Source organism: Neopsephotus bourkii, unplaced genomic scaffold (assembly GCF_033783945.1).
Source record: "Neopsephotus bourkii isolate Nb327-2 ecotype Australia unplaced genomic scaffold, CSIRO-AGI_Nbou_v1 NB_1493, whole genome shotgun sequence".
NCBI classification, from domain to species: Eukaryota; Metazoa; Chordata; class Aves; order Psittaciformes; family Psittacidae; genus Neopsephotus; species Neopsephotus bourkii.
Window position 1 is genome coordinate 3,691,451 of NW_026901969.1, and position 23,238 is coordinate 3,714,688.

The window sequence follows — 23,238 nt, forward strand, 5'->3', positions numbered from 1 at the left end:
AAATGTACAGTCTAAAAAACCAGAATCTATGAACTTCAATGCAATTGCTTTAAATTAAAAACTGAAGACGTGCAAAAATATAGGCAGACCAGGAAACACTATATAGTTAATGAAGGGTGTTTAAAAACTATAAATTTTCAGCAAAGTAATACCTTTTCCTCTAATTTTTTCTGAACTTAGAATTAACTAGGCATATCTTAAGAGCAAATCATGAGAATCTCTAAGTCAGAAATGTGCTGTACATGGAGGATACAAAAGACAACCTACACAGTTTGGTTCAGAAGACTGCAAAGTTTGCCCTAGGATAGACAATGATGATGGAGCCTGCTTTATGTTCTCTGTCTCATTAGGTGACACAGAAACAAATCACAGTCCACATAAAACAAGTCACACGATCATCAGGCTAGCTGACTACATCACTCACACTGAATCTGCAGTGCGGTTCTTCATGCAGTGACAAATTCAGAATTTACTATCAATGACTTGCAAAATTACATGATCTCATTGATCATGTAACTTTATTGCACTAGTGCACAATCAACTTCATATATTCCTCACAGCATCTTTTATCATTCCTTGCACACCACACACTTACAATCTGTAACTTCTTCACAGATGTTCAGGTCTTTTATTCTTTAAATGAATAAATTCAGCAAGTCCTTAAATCAAATTCATATATTTAGACATGTATTTAGTTCTACTAAGTCAATACTTCAAAGTAATCTTTAAATGAAGCTTCTACCCTAAGGGATATTTTTAAACTAGAGCTACAAATCCTGTCAGAAATTAATTTCTTGAATGCAGATTTCATTCCATTGTGTTCCAAGATTATAACTAATACATGTCTAAGATGCATAGGGTTATATGTCTAAGCTGCACAGTCTGTGCTTAGCTGACAGTCAGAATCACCTAACATGCATCCATGTAATTCATACACTAGTAATGTTCACATGCATTGGAAGAGCAGTAAATTTCTCAGCTTGGGAAACTTCCCATCTGTTCAAATACAGTAAGTACACAAGAAATAAAAACATTCATTAATCTAAAAAGAATTAAAAAATAAAAAGAATAAGGAAGAAAGACATTTTCTGCCATAAAGGCAAAGCACTGTGTAGTTTTAAAGGGGATATAGAATCATAGAATAGTTAGGGTTGGAAAGGACCTTAAGATCATCTAGTTCCAATCCCCCTGCCATGGGCAGGGACACCTCGCTCTAAACCATGCCACCCAAGCTTCTGTCCAACCTGGCCTTGAACACTGCCAGGGATGGAGCATTCACAACGTCCTTGGGCAGTCCATTCCAGTGCCTCACCACCTTAACAGGAAAGAATTTCTTCCTTATAGCCAATCTAAACTTCCCCTGATTAAGTTTTAACCCATTACCCCTTGTTCTGTCATTGCAGTCCCTAATGAATAGTCCATCCCCAGCACCCCTATAGCCCCCTTCAAATACCGGAAGGCTGCTATGAGGTCTATATACATGCTATATATCTATATCTATATATATATCTATATATCCTTGAGACATTTAATTCCTCCTTGAAGCCTGAGGAGTAATACATATTAGATCCCTTTTGAGGCTTAGGCAACACCAGTAAAATTCTTCATCTGATCCAGAGTGTTAAATTGTGACCTGAGGAGCCAAGGCTAGCTCTTGGGGTGGAGTAAACCAGGGATCTGCTTTCTATCTTACTATTGATGATGAATCTTTAAAATCATTTACCTCTTTGATATTAGTACAATGTAAATTTGTCTCTGGATTTTTGTTTTTGAATGATTAAACTCTCACAAAAGTATGAGTAATGGAAACCTATTTGTCAGGATTAGAATTTCCTAGCAGAGCTAGAGTTCTGATTGTTTGTATCACGAGCACCATGCAAATTTGTTATCTAAGGATAAAATAAAAATAAAGCCAGATAAGTTGAAACAGCTTGAGATAGCTAGGTTTGCAAAATTCTGTGCATATTTCATCTGGCTGATGAAAGCAGACATCATATGATCACCTGTACGTTTTTTCTGGGCTCACAGACCAAAGTTAACTGTTTCTGGTTTTAGTTCACTGGAGTTTAGGAATTCTGTTTTTGTTTCTTAGGGAACCAAAATATGAAACCAGAAATATGAAAAAGAAGTTGTTCCTAGTTGTGCTTAATGGAGCATCTTTTAACATACCATTTTTAATTTATTCACTCTGTATTTGGGACCTACACCTATGACAGTGAGATCTGTGGCAACAACAATATGTGCACTCATATCTGAGCTGCATTTCCAGATTCCCCCAACCAATTACATTTTGACTAATAAATCTGTCAACCACATTTGGGAAGGATGAAGGACAGATATATGTGGTTTTGGAGTGAAAAAAATTCATATCAGAACATTATAAACTGGGGTGGCACCTTCTTTGTCTACTTATTTCATGCTACTTTCTACCCCACTTTTAACCTCTGAAGTTTCATGGAATCAGGAATAATCTTTTCTGTATGCACATAGGCTGTGACCTCTACAGTTTCAGACTTGCTTTCAGATCAGCCAACAGCCACCCATTTCATTAGCGTGTTATTTCAAGCAAAACAACACCTGGAAAACAGAATTTTATAGGCCAGCATCCCCCCTCTATACTCAGAATATTAGCAATTCACTGCTGGTGGAAAATACTATGACTCCTTGCCCAGGAAAATTTTGTTTGCTTGCTGCTGGAAAGGTTCTGCATGCCTGCTTGGCTGATTGTTGCTTTGCTCAAAAGCCTGCCCCATGCCTGCTCATTTTAACTCTATTTCCATCACAATGTCCTCTCTATACTTTGGTTAAAATTATCTCTCATAGTCTACCCACGCTTTTACAATTTCTGTATATCACTACCTTTTGCTTTTTCTCTTTTCTCCCAACAGCAGCACCTTTTTTCTTTATTTATTTGGCCTTGAACCAGTTTCCATCTCCTGCCGAATGCCACAAATCCACAAAGTGCTTGTTCTGCAGTTGTAATTTTGCTGCTTCATATAAAAAAGCAGAGCTTGCTCTGGAGGCCTTGCTATAAATAGAACAGATTTTTTTCCTAGGTCTCCTACTGATTTGCCAGATTGATTGTATCTCTGCTAATCAACCTGAATAATACATTGGCATTTTCCTTTTCTCTTAAAATCATAATGCATATATATTTTGCTTTATGCTTCTGAAAGATTATTTATATCATTTTAAATAGCAGAATATCTTTATTATGCTTAGATGTTTCTACCCTTTATTTGATGTTGAAACATTTTTATATGTACACATAATTTTTGTACATATAATTGAGCTATTTGAAACTTAATTCTGATAAGGTGACCTTAAACTATAGTGTTTTCAGTTCTGTTTCCATCTTTTCCATCTTGCTGGATGCTAGTCTTCAGAACACGTCAGTAAAACCAGGAAGGGGCTTATCACACATTTAAATACAAATCTTGCTCTCTGCCCCACACATTCCCCTATAAATACCTTGAAAATGTTGTTTTTAATTATAGATTAACATCCCGTAAAATGATAATATAAAAAAATATCCAGTTTACATATCTCAATGTGGAAAGGGAGAGAAATTTCATTAATAGGACTTTAAAAAATAATATAATTAAGAATCTAGGTCATTAAGAGAATAATGAAGAGTCATTGGTCATTGATATGCTAATTTCACTATTATGAAAAGAGGGAATCTATAGGACTATTTAAAAAGTGATTGACAATATAGCCTTAAATATTTGCGTACTTTGCAAGCACATTTAAACAAAATGAAATCTGGTTTTTTTTTGAAAGAAAATACTTGCATCTGCAAAGTTTGTAATTGAAAAAAATAAAATGTAGCTGTAGTTTGCACATAGAGCTAGGATCCAATCCAGTTCAAGAGTAACTACCTGTACCTGTAATGAAATGTTTGAGTATTCAGAACAGATCTATGAAATTTGTACCTTCAGCTAATTGCCTAAGAGAGTATAATAATTAGGAAAATACCCGAGGAATAGGATACTTATTCCCCATTCCTGCCTCTGCTATAAAATGTTACTTCCATGTACTTAAGATGGCTTTTCAAATTCTTATGCACACTTAAGAAATCCATTGCAGTTTTTTGGGGGAGTAAAAAAGAGAGAAGGTATATTTTTGGGTGTAGAGAACATAATTGCTGCTGTGCTGATGTCTCAAGACAATCTGAAGCATCCCACAGAAGCTCTGCTAGCCCACTCAGCTGATGCATGACACACTGGATGGCAAAGCCAGAATGCTTAAGTGGCAATATTGCCAATTAGAAACAGAAAACAAACATACAAAATGAATGACACACACTTCCATAAATTATATGTTATAACCAGGAATATTTCCTCCACTTTGTTACAACTGTCAGATCTTCCATAATTATTAGAATATTGTGCAGAAAACAAGATGAGGACATGGGCAGGAAAAGGCATATTGCATACTTTGGTCAAATGAGGCTCAGTATTAACCCCATATTAATTTTTATATATATATGTCTGTGTATCTGAAGATATTGCCTATGACTCAATAGGAACTCAATAGGAACAAAAGAAAAAATAATCATACTTCTGATGAACCAAGGTGAGGAAGTTAACATTTCTTTTTCAGGTGAGCATCAAGAAGTTAATCACAGAGTGAGTACATTGTCTGATGACTCGATCATTAAATAAGCATTCATTACAATTGCCATCTCCCTGCAATAATTTGTTATTTTCATGTTATTTAGAAAATGTTAGGGCTCTTTGCACTTTCCCTAATTAGAGATGGAGATTCAGAAGGATATGCATGTTCTGGTGCCACAAAGTGAAGTAATAAACATTTTCATGTAGTTTTACATAGATAGGTAAAACAGAAAGAAGATACAGAGACAGATTCTCTAAAGTTACAAAGCATGTCACTAATAGAGACAGGAATAGGAGCCAGAGGTAATGATACAGTGCTTATGTGTTAATCAGTAGATCTCAAGAACTGTCTTTCCCAATGCATCTGCTACTAGACTCAGAAGGACCCTAACTACTGTGAATTTGCATGCCCAGTTGCTTATTAACACAAAAGAGCAACATTAAACACTTAGGCAACAAGCCCTTAAATTCCAAGGTAGGTCTCTGCAGGGACCATCCTCTGGAGGGACACAGAAGTGTTGGATATTAGTTGCATTTGATTTTATCTCTTCTATGTTTACAAGACAAATTGGATGTACATCTGGTACACAAAGCAAGTAATACTGCTTAAACCGCTGTAATATGAAATCACCCATATGCAATGCAGCTTTTGCATGTCAAATGGGAGCTTACTAAACAACAAAAAAAAAGTCTTATGCAATACAGAGCTGAGATTTATGCATAATGTAAGTGAATATTAAATAATTGTATGAAGAACCAATGGTGATTTTAAACATAGATACAGAATTAAAGACAGTCATAAGACAGCTCCATGTTCAAACTTATTCTGCATATGCTCACCAATATGTATTGGCAGTAACTGAAAAACAGCCTGGGTAGACGTTTGTTATATGTACAAAGGCCTGCTTTTGTCTTTTAGTAGAGATAAAGCCTTAGTTTATAAGATGGCTCACTGAAATTATAGGATGTCAACCTGAATCAAGGTTTCAGACTCTTTCCAACAATGATTAGCTCAGAAGCATGTGAAAGGAGTACAACATACTTTTAAATATGATTTGGTAAGTAAATAATCTTTATGTAAATACAAAAAAATGCTCCTGCTGAAAAATACAGTGGTTTATTACATTTGTCAAGAGTCTGATTCTGTTATTTCTATTTAAATTGTCACACTATACCTCTGATTGTTCCCACCATAGTCAAACCCTGGAAAATTATTCCTAGAATTCAGAAAAATCTCCATAAATATACTGCTACCTAATTCTGGAGGTGACTAAGTTTGTCATATTAATGGTCTTCTGCATCTAAGTATGTCATTGAGCATCCCAATTATAATGCTGCCAAACTGCTAGCTACAAAACTGATACTCGCTAGTAGTATTTTTTAGTTGACTTTGCTAGGAGGAAATGATTCATTAGACACTACCAGAATACTCCTTGCCTTGACTCTCTTTACCTACAGCATGTAGGATGACCCCAATCCTTCAATGTAAAGAGATATGAGCCAGAAATACCAGTTAGGACACTGATTGCCCATAGTGCTTCTGAGCACAGACTATAAAGATTTGGAAAACAGGGGAATCAGGGCGCTAGAAAGAAGAGAAAGCCAGAAAGAAATGGTCATGGGAAGAAGGAGGTTCAGAAGTAAAAAGGGAATCTGGAAAGAAAATCCACACAGACAGCATGGCTGCCAACTGTCATGAAGCATGGGTATCATGTATATACAACAGTGGTCTTGGGCCTCTCTGTACTTACTGTGTTACTTTCAGTGTATCAAGCCTCTCAGCACCAGTCACAGAAGTCACAAGATCAGACCAAGATATCTATGTCTGTTCCTGGTTGATTTTCTGTTTCTTCTGGGTTTTTTTTAAGCCAGATTCATTCACTAATTCAGCAGCATTCTTACTTTGTTTTTTTTTTATACTTCCCTGAGTCTTAACATCATAATAAGATGCTGGTGCCACTGTGATCTTTTAAGCAACATTTATTAGTTTGTTAGCTTATGGTCATATAAAGATGTTAATTTTCTCAATTTCATCCTGTCTGACATATTCAAGTGACATTTCAGTTCAGAGATAGCAATATTTTATTTAAAGCAAAACAAAAAAGCCATCACAGGCATGGGTCTGCAAACTGGGAGACACCTCAATGTATTATCAGACTCATTACAAGCCAGGCAGGTGAAATTTGTTGTGACCTGAAAGTGCAGAGATCTGGGACGTTCACATAATTAAAAAGTCTTGGTGTACCTTAAGATGGCATTACAGATCATCTCACAGAGACAAAAACCTGTGCATGCTCACCTTCCAGTCCTTGTTTCAGCATCCCTTCTATATAGAAGGAGATACGGGAGAGGAGAGGGAGGGTGTTTAATCTGAGCTGTGTAAATTAGCTCAGCATGTCATTTTTCTTTAGTAAAAAGTAAAGGGATTTTCACTTCAAAGTTGGTACACCACAGGAATTTGAGATAAAATTAATGTTTGAACAGCTCCTTCTCAACACAGCCTCTCACAGCTTGTTCTTTCAACTGAAGACACATAGGTGCATATATATACGTGTGTGTATGTGCATATTTATATATATATGTGTGTATATATATATATGGATGGATGAATGGACGGATGGTTGGGTAGATAGATAAATATAATCTGAGGATATGTATTCTACTTCTATTTTCTCTTTATCAGCCCAAACCACTATCAAGTTTTATACTTTTCTAAGCTAGTCAGCAAGTAAGTCCTTTTTTTTTTTTAATATTTCTTGACTTATGTTCTTCCTAGTTACAGCTTAAAGAAGGCAGCTTATGAGCCTTTCCATTTCTCTAAGAGATTTCGGCCCTCAAACATCAAAGAAGCAGCAAGATAATCTGCTGATGTAGTCCTTTTTGCTTTCTTAGTACATGAGGAGAACTGGCCAAACGTTCCTTTCTATTACACTCTGTTCTATTCTGCCCTGTTCCTCATGATGTACAGTTCTCCAGTTCTCTTTTAAGAAGGTGCATGGATAAATTATTCTTTTGATTTTCTTTAGAAAATAAAAAAATAATTCTTTCCTTCAGGAACATGGAATCATAGAATCATAAAATGGTTTGGCTTGGAAAGGACCTGAAGATCATCTAGTTCCAACCCCAATGACATGGGCAGGGATGCCCAACACTCAACCATTTTGCCCAAGGCTCTGTCCAACCTGTGCTTAAACACTGCTACTTCTTTGGGCAACATGTTCAGAGCCTTACCACCTTCACAGTGAAGAACTTCTTCCTTATATCTAACCTGAACTTCCCCTGCTTTAGTTTGAATCCATTACCTCTTGTCCTATCTCTACAGTCGCTGATGAAGAGTCACCCTCCAGCATCGCTGTAGGTCCCCCTCAGATATTGGAAGGCTGATATGAGGTCATCATGAATCTCACTTTATATCAATTCCTCCTCAAAAAAATACCAACCAATCAGTATCCCTTATGTCTCTTCTTGTTTTATTCTGTGCCACTTAACCCTGCTGATAAAATCCATCTAGGACACACATGCTCAACAAGTGGAACTGAATCAGCTTTGGAGATGGATTAACACTTGTACATGTTCTAAAAATGTACCTGGAAGGAAAGGACTGGTATTACTCCTGGGGCAGATGGACCATAGCATTACAGACACGTTGTCCTCTTTCTGTCCAGAATCTTGTGTCTCAGTTTTATCACAAAGGAGTTTACCTCTCACTTTCTATCAGTCTGAGTTTCTAAGGTGACCCTAACAGTTGTGTTGCAAGTTAAGAGGTGATATAGAGAAATGTTTTTTTCCTTCATGCTGTTATTCTGGATTTTAGTAGTACCTGTTTTGTAGTTCTGTTTTGTGTAATAGTAACCACTAGGCTACAGGAAGCTTAATGTTCCTGCTTGAAACTTACTTTGCTTGGGACTAATTTGGTCAACTCAGCTCCTGTTCAGGATGCTACTGACTTGGATTATATTCTTTCTGTCATTGAATAATTCCCAGCTGCTGGAAAAAGAGACTTGTAGGCAAGGGTTCTTATTGGATCCAACCCTGCAGGATTGCTGGCTTTCAAGAGTGGGACATTCAGAAGTCAAAAAGAAAGCATGAAGGGAAAAGGCTTCCTGTGTCTTTTGATCTAGTAAGCAGTAGAATTAATAGTAGTTTCCATTGGTACCCAAACAGAATCAGTTACACTCACTGTTACACTACTATGGCTTTTCCCTGACCACAGTGTGTACCATCTTGCATTGTTCCTTTACAGAGGCTTGCCAAGACATCCCCCTTTTGAAGGAGCAGTTTGAAAGCTTCAGGGGTAAAATGCCTCATTAAGCAGTTGGAAAATAAACATCAGGAAAAGAAGTTAAATTTTAGCTCGATATTTTCAACTTGATAATTTTAGCTGAAAAAAATAAAATAAAATTACAGGTATGCACAAACAAGCCAAGGTCTTCAGACAACCTTGTCTTTAGGAAAAAGGAAACAGATTTCTTTCCAGCTCTTTCATTTGCTGTACTAATGAAACAACAGGCACAACTGTGAACCCACTGTAGTATAGAGCATGAGACCCAATCACTTGATTTGTCCTTCTGGGCTACCTGTATTTTATGGTGAGTTTTACTAAACTGGTATTTTTAACTTCCAAAACAACAAGGATTGGAAGAACTGGACAGCAACCTGGTTTCTATGTTGTAAAAATTCTCTTGTGTCCTGATGTGTTCTCATCATCGGATCATTCATTCTCAGAAAAAAAAAAAAAAGTCCAGTTTCATATATTCAATCCCCACCAGTCAAATAAAGACTATATGTTAAACTGTGTAACTGTCAGCTTTAAATTTTTCTTATGATTTTTGAGCACTGGCATAGCAATGATCAAAGGGGCTGTGACGTATCTGATTACAATGCGAAAGATTCTTTCTCATTCCTTTGTGCCAGAACTGCTCATAGAAAAAGTAGTATTGAGCACTCTTTAAAATAATTCTGTCCAAATTTCTCTTCAGATTAGCTTTCAGAGTCTCTTATCCTGAATTACATTTCCAAAAGTCCAACCTTTGCTCCTTTCACTTGAGTGGGTAATGGTGCTGGGGAACAATCACACAAAGAACAACCAACTGAAATGTGCTTTGTACTCTTTATCTTTCATTGAGCAGAAAAAAAACATAGCCATATATAAAACCTATATAAATCATAAGGCTGCCTGAGGCTAGTTTTTTACTTTCGCCTTTTTTGCCGATTTATCTTGCTTTACAATGAGCATGCACACTTCAAGGGTTACCTCAGGAAAGACAGAATAATTTTTTTTTCCCACTATTCCTTTGATTCAGACTGCACTATCCTCACTTCTCAGTTTCACTGTTCAGTGGGTAAAATGGATGAAGCATAGATTTCTGAGAAAAGCAGATTAATTGCAAAGATATTTAGTCTCCATAGTAATGTTGCATCTTTGTTATCAGACAAGAAAAATCACGGGTAAAAAATGTAGAAAAATCAAAAACCTGAACTCTACACAATAATAATTCTTAACCCCTTTCCCATTTCTGTTCTGTTTTCTTTTCAAAGAAAATTTTGCATTGTTCAAACAATTAAATATTGCTAACAAATTTATGAGAGAAGCTTGAAATCTAGTTGACGGATTGTTTAATTATGGTAAAATATAGCCATATAGTCGTATAAACCATTTTTTTTTTTTAAAGTCATTCTCTGGAAGAACAGAGCATTTGAGATGAAAATGTAAGTTTAATATATGCTATCCTGAGAAAAGAACAAAGAAGGAACAATACCCACCCTATCTGCCTTTTGATACTTATTATCTGTGCCTTACAATCTACCCACTCATGCACATTTGCCACTATTGCAGAAGTTGTATTTTATTTTAACAAAATATGAGTTTCAATGTGGGCTTTTATCTAAAAAAAAAAAAAAAAAAACACCTTCTGGAAGAATGAGCAGGATAAAAAAGAAGAAAATTCAATTTCTCCTTCACATTCACATTTACTGAATATGTGCTTTTGTGTGTTATAAGCAAAAAGAAAATCACACAAAAAGGTTCACTTTGCTTAGATATCTCAATTCCTTCCAACTAGCTGGAAGTCATGTGCACTTTCATAATACTACGATGCACATAAGTATATATGAGCATGGTGGGAAGACATGAAATAATTTTACAATTTACCATGAATGCACACTCAATAACTCATCTCCTGAGGATTCATCACAAGTCATTTTTCAGTTTTTTCACAGAACAATGATGAAAAGTCAATAAAAATATGGCAAGTAACATATGTGAGGACCTGACTTTGCATTTTTGCTAATGGATTTCAAGAAATTAGCAATCACAGCAGTTAATGCATTTTCTAAGATCATTTTTAACACACATAGATTTATTAATTGTAATTTAGCATAATTAAAGCAAAGAAAGAAAAAGGACAGCATGATACATATTGGTATCTTCTATAGGCAAATTTTCTTGCTGCTTTTTTTTGGTTTGTTTTAATATTCTTCCATCACAAACACACATGTTTTTCATCTTTCTGTCTTTATTTTGTTTCTCCATAGGATTTTGTTGCAGTCAGATTACTATATTGCAGTATGGAACATTATGAAAGCTATCACTCATTAAACAGCTGCATGTTGTGAAGTAAACAGCAATATTAAAGAAACTTACCATAAAATGAGTTGGCTATTTTGAAGCACAGAATGGTAAAAACAGCTTTCTCTGGTTTGTTGGGTTCTTTTGTTTGTGTGCATGTTTTTATTTGTGTGACTGTTGTTTTTTCTTTTGTCCACATTCTTCTAGTGATTTTAAACTACCCAGAGGTAGTAATTTTTTACTGCTCAGTCCCATTCCTGGGAAATAAGTTCTTAGACATAATTTCTTGTTTATCGGTTGTTTCTCATATTCTCTGATATTCTAAGCTGTTGGTTTTATTCCTCTTAAGCCTAGAGGCTGGCATACACTAAAATACTATCATTTCACCATAGGGACAAATTACCTTCTCTCTCAGTAGCTTAAGACTATACTGTATCTAGAAATGTTTGATGAGAATGTTTGAAAGAAAATAGAATGCCTATATTTATACTACGAGTATTTAATCTTTACAATAGGACACAGAATAAAATCCCAGAGCCAAGATATTTTGATAATAGTTGATTAATACGTAGTTTATTTTCTAGTGTAGAAATGCTATTCAGGCATAAATGAGAAATGAGAAAGGAGTTGCCATGTTCCTGCACTTTTTCTAAATATTTTGACTTTAAAATTGCTTGTGAACTCCAGCTGTTGCCTTCAGTCTCAGTGGCATATACATAGCACTATATAGAATCATCTAAATAAATAAAAGAATAATAATTATTAAAAAAAAGTTGCTGATAATATGGTATCTTGAAGACTTTGTGCAACTGTCATTCTCAGACACAAAGAATGACACTTTGAAGCAAACTTTAGAGAAGAAAATAAATTAAGAAGTTTTTAATTTCATGTATACACACGCATATATTTAAATATGATGATATTGAACAGAACTTTAAAACTTCAGCATGCCAGAATAATTCTGTCTTCTCTCAGATGAATATAGATTTCCCAAGAAAAAATACACAGAAGTTGTATTTTTCTTATGATACTTTCTGCGTATTGCTTTTGCCTTTGTGTTATGAATCATATATATTTACTGTAAGTAGAAATAAACAGGAATTTTCTGATGAAGTTTCTTTACCAGAAAAAAATAGTCAGAAAGAAAAATTTTCATGAAAATTTTGTCAGCCTCTTTAGGAAAAAAATCTCTTCAGGGAAAGTTTTCCAGGATCCAAGGTGACATCTGGGGAAGTGTGTCGCAGGGTGAGCATCTGACAGACAACTGATTCCAGGGATTTGTTATTTAACCTAAAACCATATGGCACATCATTTACTAGCTTCAGATGTACTGCAGGGTCATTCTGAACTATCTGGGAAACCTATTGCTCTTAAAATACCAGTGAGTGTATTTCATTCTATCTCTCAGGATATAGTAGTCATAATTTACTCATGCTAATTTGCCTTACGATGGCTCTTGGCTTTCAGCTACTTGAATATGATGTGGAACTTCTTCAAATCTCATGATTAATAAATGCAGCAGTTTTATATTAATCAAAAAAATGGCAAGATATTAAACTTTCTGGATAGCTTGAAGTGTTATTTATGTGCTTCCAAAATAGTATTCAGTGTATCTAAAATTACGATGCTAGGTAAGATCAGTTTGTTCATCTTCTTACCTCAGGTGCATTGCTTTGATGAATAATTAGCCACACATGCATTTGTCAGGGATATACACTTATTTTTCATTCTCTCTTCTGTGACAAAATTTTCTGTTAAATACTATTCTCCATTTCCTTCAGCAACATTTTTGTATTCCCCAAAATAATTGAAGTACTGAAATTCAACATGCTAGCTAAAATAGTTGTCTACAAAGGCCTGTGTTGGAACACATTTGTTGAGAAAAACAGCCAAAAAAAGGGAAGACAGGGTTGGATCATCATGTGACATGTGGAGGAAGCCGAGGGCACACCAGGCTAAGTAGGTAGTCGGCCAAAACCAAAGGCATGTAAGAACTGACACTGCTAAATACAGCTGAACATTTCTTCACTCCATCATCCAACAGCTACACAAAGGAGTAACATACGGCAGCAGCCCAAGCCATATGGGTGTCTGCAGGAACTCCAGCAAAGATCATAGCAAAGGCAGAAAGTGAGCTGCAGACAGCGCTAGAGCATGCCTGCCAAGAGCTGATGGGCTTATGCACCAAAAGAGCAGACACTGAGGAAGCATCCCTGTCTTATCACCTTCCCATTACTATGCTCTGATGCTACCAAGTCAGAAAGTTTAAATTCCTGACAAGAGTGCAGTGTTAAAGTAATTGATAGAGCCACCTGTACTGCTCTTTCACAGAAACATATACAAGTCCCAAGAGTGAGCGTTTACAGAAGGTACAAAAAATGTCAGTCTGTGTGCACCAGCAGCAGGAAATCTAAAACTGTAGCATATCTCTTATTAAGACTCTTGAGACAACAACACAGTGACTTTTGCAAATACAATCTTTTCCTTTTTGTGCTGGCTGTGAAGCTGATTGAAGTAGCTTTTGTGATAAGTGCTCAAGAGGAGGATGCACAGAGAGCAGGAGACTCGGGGTGACTTACCACTTGCACTGAGTTGGAGTCCCTTTCACCTGCTGGCCACATTGTTGGAACACAGAAAAGAAGGAACTGAAAGTTTGGGAAGTTGTGTAGTCTCAGTAGGGATGAAACACTGTCTGAATGACAGGCTTATCTATCCAGACTCTGGGCCTTAAGCTCCAAGCTTTAGAGCTTAATCAAACAGCTCTGAAGAAACTATCATTGAGAAAAGACATATCTTCTTGAGATAACAGTACCATATAAGACTCAGGCTATCTTGTGTGTGTTGTTCGTTTTTAAGATATTGTCTTTCAGATGCCAAAGGCATTATTATTCCATGCATTGTCCTGTGTGTAGGTTTTACATATTGAAATAACTTGTCTAAGTATCACATGAAAACAAAATTAATGATATAGGGAAATGAATTTTAAGACTAATTGAGATTATGCAGCATAAGTGAGTCCATGACTTGACAAGAAGTCCTTACTCAATTCTGTTGACAAAAATACAAATGCAATTTTCATCTATTGCTGTTGAATTAAATGATTCTTTCTTTCTGTAAACAGAATTTGAAAGGTTTTTCAGAATACCTAAATGCTTCTGAATCCTGTTGCATTTAGTTACAGCTATAGAGGTCAGGACCTAAAAAACCTGTGAGTGCTATAGAATCATTCTCAGGCTTAGCAGGATAGGATTTTATAGCTGATAATTGAACATCTGTGCGCTTTCATATAATTTGGCAATAAATATCAGTCCTGGTTGCTTTCAGCTCTTTTGCATGTGCCATTTTTTTTTTAATATTTTAAATCTTTGCATGCATTTTAGATAAGTCACTTTGCCCCCTTTTTTTTTTTTTCTTCATTAATTGCTTTTAGTTTCTGTAAATTGCAAACATGTTTCTATGGAGAGGTCAAATTCCTCTTTGATCATATTCACAGATCTTTGTATTAGTCTAAGTAAATTTATAATGTAATTTTACAGAGTTGTGTCTTGTGCATTAAAGACAGTTTATTCTTCTCATGGAAAATATAAATGTTGTATTATATTTTTAAAGCAAGCTACATGTCCCTGCAAGTAATTCCACTTAGAAATGGTGGCCTGGAAGGGCTTATCTTGTAAAAGAGAAAAGGACATTACTGAAAAATATTTCCTCAGTTTTCTAACAAAATGGTAATAGTGACTTTATAAAATATAACATACATATGTTGCCTTTATACATTCCAATATTTACTTAAATCTTAACACCTCCTTTTGAAACACTGTCTAGTGTTTCTGTCTAGTAACATGTATTCACATGTTTTGCTATATATATATGTACATATAAAACACCAATGTTTTTAGGCAGAAAGACTAGCTCTTTCACACTAATCCCTGGGATTTATGCATGACACAGAGAGGCTAAGCTCCATATGGGTCCTGTCTTTTCCTGCCAGATTGCTTTTTTCATGTCAGTAGCTATCAAGTGACTGATAACATCAAAAACTCGATGTCAGTCTCATGTCCATGCATGGCTCTTTACTCAAAGGCAAAATACTTTGTACTCCAGAACTAATAATAAGTTTCCAGAATTCTTGTATATCTTTGTAAATGTAATTAATTAAGGGAAATGTGGCCTTTTCTAAGGGCTGCTCTGTGGGCTGATACACTATTAGAGTAGTAATGGGAAAGCAGCATGTTATGGGGCGAGACGCCCAGGTGCATGCTGGTGACAGCAGAAGACAGCAGATCTTATGGCTCAGGTCCTCCCTAGGACTGCTGTTCTTTTCTGCTTCTTGTCCTAGCACAAAGCTACATTAAAAATCTAGTACAATGGACTGGACTGGACATAGCCTGTGATTTCTTTTCTGATGTAGGCATTCAAGGGCAATATTATTTTAGCAACCTAGATATTCTTATAGTTTTGGTATCCTCTAGAGGATCATGCGCATCCCCTGAAACATCTTTTCTGACAAAGAATAAACTACTCAAAGTCTGTAATAATGATGTTTACGCAGTGGATCGAAAGGATGGATTTTTGCTGCATTAAAAGAAAACATGGCATTAATCAATGACTTTTCAGAATGATGGTTTCTAAGATTTCACATTCATTGTCATGGATTGACACTTTTGCCAGCTGGCATGGAAAATATTTGCACCTTTTTCTTGTAAAAGTAATTTTGCTGGATGTTTGGATTAAGGTTGTATAGAGCCAGGGCTAGTAATGCTCACCCCATAGACTTATTCTGCATATAAATTTAATGCTGCCTCACTACTAAATCAAGAATGACTCTTCTTTAACAGGCGATAGATCTTCCATGGGATGAGCTATAAGAAAATTCTGAAATGTTTGAGGAACAAAATGTTACTCCTTCATATATGCTAAAATTATTGATATGCTTTTAAACATTAGCTCACCATGAAAAATACCAAGGCAGTGCACTCAACTACCTTTACTTATTTCCTTGCTGATAATAAGTGTCATCATCCACCCCCGTGGGAACATGTAAGTGCAGGTTTGAGCCAGTTCTACAGCTTGTTTTGAATTGGCGTAGGCAGTGGTGATTGTCCAGCACCTAAGAAGGGAATGTGATTTGTGATCAATAACAATGTTGACACTGCACATGCAATGTACCCTCAGGTGCAACTATTCTTGGCAAATACTGAGAGCAAACCTGAGGCACTTCCACAGTCATGAAAAACCTCCTGAATTCAGCCTGCATTCAGGTCACTTAGATGTTGGTTGCTCTTCCTGCAGCTGTCCTCAGGGCACTGGGCTCCTGCAGGGAAAACTGACATCTCTCATCTGCCTGACATCATTAGTGATAAGACAGATATGGTGGCTAGAGGCTTCACATATTCCAGGTGTGGTCATGTAGCAGATAAATATGCCCTGGAGGACACTGTAGGCAGTTTGAACCAAACATTTCCCTTTCCTTCCTTGTCTACATACAGCCCCAAGGGCCAGACGTAGGGGCAGCATGCTTAGCCTCCAGCCTGCCTTGTGATACTGCCATCAGTGTTGTGTGACTCTTAGCAAGGACCTGTGTAAGTACAGTCTTAAACAGCCAATTCCAGATTTAGCAACAAAGCCCCTATGTGCCAATTACTATACAGAGCAAATTAACAAAACTTTTCCCAACCTACATGACTTGAAGTGAGGAGAAAGAAAAAACTAGTGTAAGGGTCAATGAGAAGATGAAGAGAGGAACAGAATTAACAGGAACAGAATTCTTCTCACTCTTTCTGAGCTCTTTTTTTTTTTAGCACAGACAGTATTGGATGAATTGTGTGTGTGAGTTGAGGGTATTAAGCTGATGTGGCTAAAGACATGAAGCACTGCGGTACTGTTTAAACTCATTAGACTGTATATCTACAGAAGTGAAAAATAAAAGCTCACAACCCTAAATTACTTGCTTAAATGAACCTTCTAAAAAGATAGGGATGTACAAGAAACCCTGCAGGATTTAAGAAGCTTATCAGCCTCTATGCAGACTTGCTTGTTTCTGCTCTGTCTCAAGCATCATTTTAAGGGTTGGGAATTCATTTTCTCCTTTTGCACACTGTTTTAACCGCAGACTGTCAAAGCTGACAGGTTCAAAATATATTCCAACCTTGGAAATGAATCTTTTCCTTGTTTTTTTTTTTTTTGTTTTGTTTTGTCTTAGGGGTTTTTTGTTTGTGTTTGTTTTTTTTTTGTTTGTTGGGTTGTTTTTGTTTGGTTTTTTTTTTTTGTTGTTGTTGTTATTGTTGTTGCTTTTGCTTGATTGGTTGGTTTTAGTTTTTTTTTTGGGGGGGGGGTGGTGGGGGTGGGTTTCCTTTTTCCCAGAAATAACTTTTGTGAGTTCTAATCAACAACCTTGAAATAACTTCTCAGACTTTGAAACAGTTACAAAATGCTAGCTACTTAGATGTGGAAAGGGAACCCATCCGACACATCCAAGCTATGGCTTCCCTGCAAGTGACCAAAAGATCAGCACCTCAATCCTTATGCTTTTGTTTGTTTGTTTGTTTGTTTTTTAATGGGTACTGCCAATACATGGAAAACTACCAAGCACTCTGGAGCATGAGAAACTGGAAACCTTCCCAGTTTACTTCTCTGTTGTTTCCCTAAAGTGGAAGGAAGCCCAGGTATGCATATTCATTATCTTAAAACCACACATTCTGGATAGAACACATCTGACCATTGTGCAAATCCCCCAAGAGTTTCAAGGTCTGCTTAAAACAGCTGAGAATCAGGAATATTACACTGGAGTTTAAAATTATTCCAAAATATTTAGGAATAGATTGCAGCTCAGACAAGTCTGAACAAGCAGAAAATGAAAAGCAAGAGATCTCTTATGGCCCTCTGCAATCATCTTATCATGTCATATGGTTGGCACATGTTGCATAGCCATTCATTTTTAACAAAATATGTAGGAAAGGGAGGGTGAGGAATGGATGGTGTCAATCTTCTCTGTCTCCAGAGTGCTGTATTTCAGAGATGACCTGAGGAATGCATCATAATTAATGAAATTAGAAGTCACAAGCCTGAAGCAATAATGAAGAAAGTAGAATTGAATTTTATGAGTGTGAAACTACTTCCAAGACACAGAGTTCCACACCACATTTCGCTAGCGGCTGTGCCAAAGGACATACCAGATGTTTAATACTATGTAACACCTTGTCTAAAGCTAAGCAGAGGTCACTTTCGTGCAGAATACCGATGCAAAATGTGAGGAAATAAAAATATAAGAGGAGAAACAGAATCCTAATTAACAATTTATTTTGGTCCAAGACCAATAGCTAATATCCATTATGATCTATTTTGTCCATTGACCAAAAGATTTTTTTCCTTGATACTGTCTTACATCTTTTTATTTTGGAGAGACATTTCTTATATTTTCACTCTACTTTTCTGAGAGGAACGAAATACTTATTGTTTTGAGATATAGTTATTTAAATTTAATTGGATAGATATTAATGTTTGCATGTGCTACGATGTCACCCTTGGAAGCCTTAGTTTCTGTGCTACATTTTAAGGAATGGAGTCCTCTGTCCAGATTTTGTCATACACTGTATTTTGCAGATTGCTGCAGCATGCAAGGGTATTTCTGCTGAGCAGGAGCACCAAGCCTGCAAGCCTTGGACAACATGGTCTGAGGTGAGGCATCCTTGCCCATGGCAGGGGGGTTGGAACTAGGTAATCTTACAGTCCTTTGAAACCTCAAACATTCTATGATTCTGTTTCATTGGGTTTGTATTTTTGTTAAGACTGCTTCCTTAATATCTGGCAAAGTGTAACAACAGTTTTTGCAGTTTTCTTAAATTGGTGTTTCCCAAAAGTATAATTTAAATTAATGTTAAAGCTATTTGGAATGCATTTCCTGCTCTAATGGCAAGGTGGTTGATATTTTAATTTTACCTTTCTCTAATTTCAGTTTCTTCTGAACACTGAAATTACATTTCCACTTACCACTTCTAATTATTAATCCTGTGATACACTAAAACATGGCTTTTCCAGAAGAAATCTTTGTTAGGAAATTCCAGCATCCCTGCAATTAGTGGTCTGGTCACTACCCTGTGAACCTTGAGTAACTTTGCTGCTGAAACTGGCAACAATTGCTGTCACCCTTGTGCTACATTAACCCATATAATGATGTAATGTGGCAGACTGTGGAGGCAATAGTGTTTTGGGTTTCAGTGAAAATTCAGCGGCCGAAATCCCTTTGTCTTGAAGTCTTGGATGTACAGCTTATTTGGTAATAGCAACACAGGCTAGGAAATTTCTCGTCTTGCTGAGGAAGCTTAGAATTTCTAATGCTTTATGCTTACTTACACAAATTCCTCAAGAGGTATTTGACTACATATTTATGAATTGCTCTTCATATTTGAATGAGATTGGTATTACCCATTTTCTTATTTTTCACATTGAAAAATTTTTCACATTCACTTCTTTTGAATCACCTCCTGCTATAGGGCAGAATGTTGAAATTTCAAAAAACAGATAAGCTGTGTACTCTCAGAAATGTAAACAAGGCTTTAACCCCTTTTATAATGTAGCAGGCATGTTGTATTGTTTTTAATTATTTCATCATCCTAGAAAAGCAAACAGTTTCAAAACTGTTTTCTTCTCAACATGTGTGCCAGATGCGGTATTAGGGAGCTTGCAGCAAACTCAAATAATAGAAAGCCTGAAAAGAGTTGTGTCCACATCATAAATATTTTAAATAGACTTTTAATTATTTCAAGAGTTTTTTCTTTAAATAATAATTTTACAATGAAATATAAACCAGAATTTTATGCTAAATTAGTTCATATTATTGGAAGAAACAATATTACAAACCACAGAGAATAAATTAAATCCTCTGAAATTGACTTTAGTAACTACCAAAACAAAATAAACAATACGTTTGCATAATCAGGAAAGAAATGTTGAAGCCAAGTTCATAGACGAGTGTTGCTTTCATGCCTATTCAAATATTTCACTTTTAAAATTGGCTTTTACATAAATATTGAAACTTCTAGTATTTAAGCTATACTTTTATGTTGTTACTTGATACATAAAATGTTTTGCTTACAAAGAAACAATCACTTGACATGTAGCTTTGAATCTGTTGACAAAAGAGTATGCATAGAGTCTATTTAACATTGTACTATTCTCATTAATGTATTTATTATTCCATCTAAGAGTAGTCATTATGATTTCTTTGAATGCAATGGCAAAGTGAAATAATAATTCAGATTCTTAGATTCTAAGCCCCTGTGGGGGTTTTTGTTGTGGTTTGTAGTTTTTGCACTGCCTTTCTCCTTTATAATGTGTAGGGTCTACTATATTGGTGGATGCAAGGACATGAGGATTGTAAAATCTTTATTAAAAGCATTACTGATTGTAAACACTGTAGAGTTTTAGGAAAGTCATGGTTGGGGGGATAGCTGAGGTGTTCATTTGGTTAATGTATATTTTAATCCTCATTCTCAAAACAAGTTTAATCCTAAAGATTTAATTGCAGAATAAATTGTAGACAGAAACAAAGATCTAAGAGAGCTATCCAATTTGTGGACATTTATGTAAGCATTGCTAACTCACTGTGCTTATATAAATTGATCTTATGTAAATGACATTTTTCACTTTTAATGGTTTACATACTGAGTAAAAAATCAGTCTTGACTCCTCCACAGTGTTTGGTGTTCTCCCCACTAAGCTTGTTCTTTTTTTTTCTAGCAAAAGAACTGATCTCACTTGGTTATAATTTTCTGGTAAATCAGTGGGTATACATGCAAGGATGCAAGCTATATTATCTTCAGTAATTACTTTTGAAGTCATAGTGGTAGTTTTCTTGTACAATTCAGTCTTCTGAAATGATCAGAGAAGCAAGATGGTTATAGCCTTATTTCACACCAGCTTTCTAATAGACAGAGAAATGTGTTATGATGCCTACAGAGCTTCAGTAAGTAGCATAACTCTTTAACAGGTATTATATTTGGTTTGCTCCTGAAATAATGTTCTTCATTATTCTTCCATTTAGATTCCTTTGTTGAATACCATTGTAGCTAATCTACTAGTGCATTTTAGTGCACAAACTGAGAAGTTGTGGAAACAGAAGCTGGAAATATTTGGAAAAAACCTATATGCATCATGAAGTAGGATTTCTAACTTATGAATAGAAATAAATCCATCTTATGTCTCAGATCATAACAGGAATTTACGTTCAATGTGTATTCTTTTCATTTATTTGAAAAATACAGTATTTACAACTGTAATTTGTGCGAAGAGAGACCACATCTTTAAATTACGATATGCATTTTCTCTAAAAGAAAAATAAATACAATTGATATTTATTCATACAGACTGGTATAGAACAGGATCCAGCCATTTAAAATTAAAGTAATCCAAATAGCAAATATAACTGGTGAATGACTAGACTATAATCTAAAAAATGAACACTTTTATATAATATTTTGTTTTAAAAGACCATGTAAGTAGAAATTTAGTTTGAACATGCAGTTGCACTGTATGTGTACTGGCTTTCAGAGAGCATATAGGCAATTTCTCTTCACTGCTCATTTCATTAGTTAAATTCAATCCAAGCAGTAAAAATGTTTATTTCTTCATGTCAATTAATGTACAAATCGCTGAACTGAAGAAAAGCTGAGTGAGCAGAGCAGAAAAGATGGAATTTGTCTTACAGAGGAGAGCAAAGACTGAGGACTTAAGATATGTACAGTATATCATAAAAGCATGTTGCAAATTTATGTTATACCACCCCTTTTTAGTTCCAGTCTGGGGTGAGCTACATCCTTTTCCAAAGCAGAATTTAAGATCATTGGAAGATTTGTCATTGTTTCCTAGAGATGCAGGTAAGGGGTGGACCCCCTGTCGTGATATAAGTACCACTACCTACTGTGACAGTGGGAGGGAGTAGGAAAGCAGGGGCAGGAATGCGGGTGCCATCTTCCTCCTTCTAACTGTGCTGACATTAAAGATTGCATCTGTAGTAGAACAGAAGAAGGCCATAAAGAAGGTTCAGAAGAAGTCTACAAAATCTCAAGGCTGCAAACACATTGCTTACACAGAGTTGCCAAGTCACCCCATTTACTTGGAGAGCAAAACCAGCTGGGGAAAGCATTCAATTAATAAAGTTATCACTAAACTTTTCAATGTACTGAAAAGAAATAAAGATACCAAGGATGCCTTGTATGGAGCATAGAAAGAGTGCAGTCCTTTTGCCCTTTTACTTTAGCAGAGGCCTTAGTGCAGGAACATGATAAAACTCCTTAATAACTATGCAAGAGGCATTTGCAATAGCACTCAGACATACTTTATTTTAATGAGCTGCCTGGTAAACTGTCTGTAGGGTTACTTCAAGTCACAGTTTTAGTCTATATCTTCTTTCAGCACAAAGATGAGCCCACTGTAGCCTGAGCAGACTGTTCCTATACAAAAGCTGTTCCTTCTTTTTTTTAACTCATTGTCTCCACTGTGTCAATAAGTCGTACACCTTCATCGGGATCCTCTTTAAAACAGCTCTCTCCAGGAGATAATCTTTGTGGGCATGCCCTCTCAAGAGAGTAGGCATAATATTCATCCTTTCTAATTTCAGTCTTTTTTTCTGAAGACTGATTAATGAAACAACCAAAAGAAGAAACTTGCTGATATGGTTTGCCTATCAGTAGGATCTCCAAAAAATGATGAATGGGGTTTCTCACTATTGCTTCAGCCAAGCAAGGTGCAGGGCTGGGGTTAGCACTTTTGGACCTTATTGCTCTCTACATTACCTGAAAAGAGGATGGAAAGAGGAAGCGGCTGATGTCTTTTCCCAAGTAACAAGTGGTAGGACAAGAGGTAATGCCCTCAGGCTGTGCCAGGGGAGGTTTAGTTTGGATATTAGGAAAAAGTTCTTCACCAGAAAGGTGACTACATATTGGAACAGGATTATCAAGTGGAATCACTGTCCCTGAAAGTGTTTAAAAAACATGGAGATAAGTCCCTCAGTGGCCTGGTTTAGTGGTGGACTTAGCAGTCCTATTCCTAGTGTAA